Genomic DNA, 6,808 nt, shown 5'->3' with positions numbered 1-6,808 from the left:
AAAAAAATTAAAAACTAAAAAAGGCTTCCTTTTAAAATAATAAAAAAGAAAATGGTAAGTAAAACAGAAAATAAGTTCCTAAAAATTACATTAATGAAATAAAAAAAAAAATATTCTTTTTCAAACAATAAAAAAAAGAATATTACATAAAAAAAATAAAAATATTAAAACAAAGAATGTTCAAAACATTCGATGATATAGAAAAGCTATTTTTCTTTTAAAAAACAATAAAATCTAAAAATAAAAAGAAATTTAAATTAAAATTCCAAAATTTTTCTTGAGCTTGAGGCCCTTTTTTATAAAAGGTGTTGTAGATGCTATAACTGCTATTTCGGAGATCACTACATCTTTACATCAAACTTCTTCATCGAGTTCACTGGGCCTTGAACCAGCAGCTCCAGTATACAAAGGCAGTGGTCTAAAATAGCAGCTATAAAATTTTTCATAAAAAGCGGCCTCAAACTTAAGAAAAATTGTTAAATATAATTGTTATAAGGCCATAAATAACAAAAAACAAGTACTTTGAATTTAAATAGAAAAAATGACAATTAAAATAAAAGAAAAAATAAAACACGGTTATAAACATTGATTAAAAAAAAAAGATATTATTAAATTAAAAGAAATCATATTAAGAAAAGAAATTATTGTTGCTTTTCCACAATAAAAAAATTTTCATTTAAAACGGCCTCGAGCTCAATATAAATTGTTGAATATAATTGTTATAAACGCCAAAAAAATAACAAAAACAAATAACTTAAGGACGAGCACACCTAAAAGTTAAATATTCTAAAAATAGAATTATTAGCAAAAACCAACAATACCAACAACCACATGATCAAGTGAATTGCAGCGGAATAGCTGCGCTTGATTGTGTTGGCATAACAAAAATGAGAATAGTGGAAAAAAGCAAACGATAATTTACAAGGCGTACTTAGCACGGTGCATAGGCAACTGACTGAGTCAGTGGGATCGTCGGTTCGAATCCTACTGAAAGAAGTCTGATGAGGAAATGTGGTGATTTCCGAAATAGCTATCACTTCTACTATTTTTTCAAATTATTGTTGCTTTTCCACAATAAAAAATTTTCATTTAAAACGGCCTCGGCTCAATATAAATTGTTGACTGAAAAGAAACAAAAATTAAAAAAAAAACTTTCCTAAAAATTAAAAACAAATATTTAAAAAAAAATAAAATCTAAAAATAAAATAACAAATAAAAGAATACTAAATAAAAAAAAAAGAAGCAAAATATTCGGGCCCTGTGGAAAAAACAGCCAAGATCAGATTTTCTCCAAAACTTTAATACTTGTAACGAAAATGACCTCCTTCGACCAGTACAGTTATTTGTGCCGATCAAAAGAATGCCGTTATAAAACATACTGGTGCAGTGACTTTCGCTCCATAACTAATATATAGCACAAATTCGCTTTGAAAGAAAACTTTCCGCTATTTGTGCTGTAAACAAAATTTCGGGTAAAAATGAGCCAGTGCAAATTGGAAAACGTAGAGTTATGTCGATCAGTTTCGAAATCCGAACTTATCTATGTACTTCAACATAAACATTTCTGATTTCCAAGCATTCCCTATCAATATAAATAAAATACAGGAAAAAATAAACAATATCATAAACATTTTTCAATAGATATGCAAAAAGTTACTTATACGCCCCGGCGGTCAAGAGCGAAACTAATTTTTATCTAACTAGCGGTGCGTCACAGAGATATGTGTAGGTATATTTTACAAAGCTCAACGGGTATGAATACTACTTTCTGTTATGGAGTATGATAACTAGCTCCTTTTATTTGTATTCTTTTTAAAATAGACATTTCAATTTGAAATTTTTAATAAATACTATTCAAGGCAAATTCATATATGGTGGTGTTACCGGAGCTGCTGATTTCAAGGCGAATTTGTACTGATTTTAAAAATCATGTGTTTGTTGTTGTCAATGGGCGTATAATTTGTTAGTGTAGTTTTTTTTTTGTCAGCCGCTAACACCTTGTATGAATTCGCCTTGATACTGTTCTACAAAATTTCGCAAAATTGAAATTGTTTGCTTATTGGGAACCCCGTTTCTGGGCAAATAAATAAGTTCCTTCATTTTCATGTGAATTTTCTTGGCCTCTTGTGTGTGTGACAAAAGTTCCTAACCACAGAGTTGTTGTAATGTGCACCTTCTTGCAATCTAATTAATATTCAGCTTGCACCTTGCATTCGCTTCAATTATTTTGCTGTCTTTGCGGCTTGTGTTGTTGTAGGTTTATTTTTGTTGTTGCAACAGAAGTTTTGTGTTTGCAGTTAAGTTATCATTTTCTTCGAATTGTTTGAAAATCCGGAAGAGTTTCTGATTTTACTTCAATTCATATCGAATTTTTCGAGTAATCGGAAGCTCATATGCTTATACATATGTACTTTGACTGACTAAAAAAAATTGTCTAACTTTTTTTTTGAATAGCTCTCTCATCTCAGGGAGAACTAGTTGACCCACATGGCGTTAAAATACCAAAATTGAACTTAACTTTTTAAAAAGAATATTCCTAATGATTCATCTAAACCATTTCTGAGAGATGAGAGGTCTCCATTGGTGTCGGTTTTCAATTCATCAAACTTTAAATCAGTCTGTACCGTTAAAAAGGTTCTAATTTAAATATAACTTATTGCACATCTATGTACAATCCCAGTTCTTTAATTTGACTTCTAATTTTGGAAATTAAAAATAATGGCGCAGATCTGATGACATTAAAAAAAATAGTTGTACACCTCAATTAAAAATATTATCAGCCTAAACTTTTCCAAAAACTCTATTGTTTAACATTAATAATTAAATATTTCATTTAGCTTGTGTATAAGTAAAACAAATTCGGCTTTAAAATAGTTGGAAATCCCTTTAAAAGTGTTATCAAACTAAAAACGTTTTAAGTTCAATTTGATTTTTTTTAACACATGACAACTCTCCTAAATACAGTTACGAAATAAATGGCTTTGGCATAACTTGTGTATAATTAAACTTAGTTCGACTTTCAAAATAGGCGACAACCCGCCTAAAGTTATTTTCGAACTAAAATCTCCTTAAATAGCTTTCATGAATTAAGTTGGACTTTATTTTTTAAATTCGTGGCAATCCTCCTAAATATAGCTCAGAAATAAAGGATTTTAAACCCATTTCCATTTATAAGTAAAATTAATATTAAATAATTTGAATCTAAAGTTATAAACTGGTGGCAACCCCAAACACATCAAAGATATTCTAAATTGTTAAACTGAAGATTTCTTAAAACTCTTTCATCTCACACCCATTTTTGATATGTCATATAACTTGGGTATAAAATAATTTTATTCGACTTCTCAAATATATATAAAATATTTTCAAACTACTGGTATCATATTCACTTACCTAATTGCTTAAATTGAAATTGAATATTTTTTAAACATGTGGCATGTGTGCGTAGGAGACGCGTTGTTAAGATATAAAGCCTTTTTCGGTTGATACCCATGTCCACTGTAACGATGGATTTAAATTTTTACTTAATTTGAGCTTAATTTATTAACAGGTGGCAAGTCGTTTCAAAAAAGTAAAACCTTACCGCATTGATTATTAAATAATTTGAGTTTAATTGTTTAACAAGGGGCAACTGTTTTCAAAAAAAAAATAAAACCTTATTGCACATCTACAGCCCTAGCCCTTTAATTTGACATAGCCCAGTAAAACAAGATAAATTTGGTAGGAAAATTAAAAAAAATTTGTAGCAGCGATTTTTCGATGCAGCGATTTTGATGCAGTAATATTATTCTCGATTAATTGACAAGTTAAATAAAAAATTGCAATAATATAGGTGTGAATCGAAACAGGTTCAGTAACGATTTTTTTTGAAACTATTCAAAAAAATAATAATAAAAATATTCAACTAACAAGTTATGTGCACAATTGTAATATGGCTTTAACCGAGAGAGGTTTAAAGAGATTTTTTTCGAAAATATTTTTGAAAACGCTTGCTTCCAGTTTAGAAATTCAAAATCACAAGTTAAATGAAATATTATAATATGGGTATCAAAAGATAAAAGTTTAAAAAATTTTTTTTAGAATTATTTTTTAAGTGGGTTGCCATCTGTTAAGTTATTCAAACCAATTTAATAGAAAAATTTAATGAAATATTATAATATGGGTAATGGTTGCCACCTGTCAAGTAATTCAAACCAGTTTAATAGAAAAATTGAATGAAATATTTTTTTTACATAGGCGTCAAACAAAAGCAGTTTAAGTAGGCTTTATTCATAAATTATGTTTGAAGAGGGTTGCCACTAGTTCCGAAGTTGCAGTATATTTTAGATTTCTTAGAAATATTTTGAATATGCAGTTTTGGTATAATAAAACGCAAGTTTGCAATAGTTCGGATTTGCCGTTAATTTTTGAATTTTTTTTCTTTTTGTTGGCGATGTCAGTAAACTTGCACTTTATCCAACTACACCTGAATGGGTTAGAGAACTGCGTACTCAAAATATTTCTAAAAAATCATTAAAAAAAGCTCGAAATTTTACGAAAGTTTGTCGATTTTTTTCTTAGTTTTGTTCAAAGATTTAAACTTGGATTTATATGGTTTTCCTAAAGAATAAACTATACTTTAATAGACAAATAATTAAAATTTAAAAATAATAAAATACATATTCAAATCTTGTCAATACTGAGTGTCGCTGGTTTCGTAGATAACTTTAGAAAATATACCACAAGAATGCTAATGTTGGAAACAGCAAAGAGGAATGCAAGAGCTTCGCTGCACATAGCAATCTCTAAACTTTAATTCCAAAGATGAAAACGTGAGCTTTGCTTCCGCCATTTCTAAAAACCAATATTGTCAACGTCCAAATCAATTATCCACATCATTGCCAACCTCCAACGAAGTTATGAAACACTTTACAGCCAAACAAACAATAACAAATTGTGTAACGTTTTGAAAATACAAAACAGCATAGCAAAAACAACAAACGTGGCAAGGCGCAAGTACGAGCGCAAGTACCAAACAACGATGCGAACGTGAAATGAATTTGCTTAAACAATTGCGACTTAACACCGACGATGCAACAATGGCAGACAGAACAAGGCAACAGTAAAATAACGCCGCAACAACATGGCATCGGGCGCATATGCAACAACTACTGAACACACATAAAAAAAAAAAAAACAAATAAAAGTGAAAGCTGCAACATGCTGCAACATGCAACCTCGGGCAATCACAGTCGCACTAAGACCGCCAAGTACCAACAAAAGAGCAACAATTGCTGTTGCGGTCGGCGTTGCAACACAACATACATACATATTTAGTACAAACACAGAGCAGCGGCAGTGAACAACAACGACTACTATCAAATAACCTCTGGCAGCCGGCAAAAGTGAAACGAAGCAAAGTGGGATGCAATTTCCCCCCCAACGAATTTGTTAGATTCAAAGCGCAATTGTTGGCAATTTGTTATGGCAGCAACGTGCCCGCCAAGCAATGGAAAAGTAGAAACAACGCAGCAAACAAAAAATGAACTAAAACAGTTTAGAACAAAAACAACAACAACAAGTGTAGGTTTAACAAAGTGACAGCAACCAGCAACAGCACTCGCAGGCGACGAAAGGCATGAATTGCAGCAGCGGGAGGGGTAATGTGAAGGCAATGTGCAGGTAAGAGGAGCAGCTAAAGGCAGCAGAAAGCGTAGGGAATGGGGTAACGCGCATTGAAACTACTCGAACACAAATAAGCAAACAAATAAGCAAACAAACAAACAAGCAAGCAGGCACACAAACAAACTGCAATAGAAACCGCAAGAAACACCATCAACAACAACAACAAGTGCTAAAGCAACGAACAAAAAAATCAACAACCAGATCAAAACACAAATTGCAATAAGCAAAATGGCTAGCAAAATCGGAAGGAAGGCAGTTGAAGAGGTGGGTGGGCAACGCGTGTGTTGCAAACTAGGAAGTGGCAAGCGCACGTTGCAGCCGCCGGCGACCACTGCAATCATAGAAAATTGTGCCGACTTTGCGAGAGGGAAATTTGCAATTTTTTTTTTAGCTTGCTTTTGTTGTTGCTGTTGCTTCGACTGCCGCTGGCAAGGACAATTGTTGCATATTTAGCATTTATGCTGCAATGTCCTAGAAAATTTTTAGCCGCCAGTATGGTGGCTGTCGCGTGCGATGTACCAGCTGGCATATGAGGAGTGTTGGAAAAGTAGAAAAAATTAAGAAATATAAAAAAATGCAGTGGCCATCAAAGCAGGAAAGTAAAAAAGAAAGCTACTCTAAAAAAATTTATTCCAAAAATTACTTCTTCTTCTTCTTATTTGGCGCTGTAACCGCCTAAGCGATTTCCAAAAATTACTACCTTTCCTAAATTATTACAACTCACATTGCAACAACAAGTTGGAAGTGCGCAACATTGCTAGTAGCATAGATGCCCCTTTGCTTCTCTTACCCTTCTCCCTTGTCTTCCCCCTCCCGACGCTACTTCTCCCACTTTAAGCGTAGTTCCGCGCACTTTATCCGACATTGCACATACAACTCTAATCGTTCAGTTTTTATTTGTTCAACGCCCGCCGCAAGTAGGCGTTATACCGTAGCGTAATTGTTTTACAAATTACATTGGATTATTTGTGCGAAAGTTTTGCAGGTTTTGTTTGCATCAGGTAAATTGCCATTTACTTTATTATACACTGCAGTGTTCGAGTAGGAAATGTAAAGAAGGCCCCTTCATGGAAGAATATGCAATTTTTTCGGACATTATCGCGTACATTATGAAAATAGTTTATGTTTTCTTTCTCAACTCTCA

This window comes from Rhagoletis pomonella, unplaced genomic scaffold, assembly GCF_013731165.1.
Source record: "Rhagoletis pomonella isolate Grant_MI unplaced genomic scaffold, Rhpom_1.0 Rhpom_scaffold_00002, whole genome shotgun sequence".
In the NCBI taxonomy this organism is placed as follows: domain Eukaryota; kingdom Metazoa; phylum Arthropoda; class Insecta; order Diptera; family Tephritidae; genus Rhagoletis; species Rhagoletis pomonella.
Note: the sequence above shows the minus strand (reverse complement) of the source record.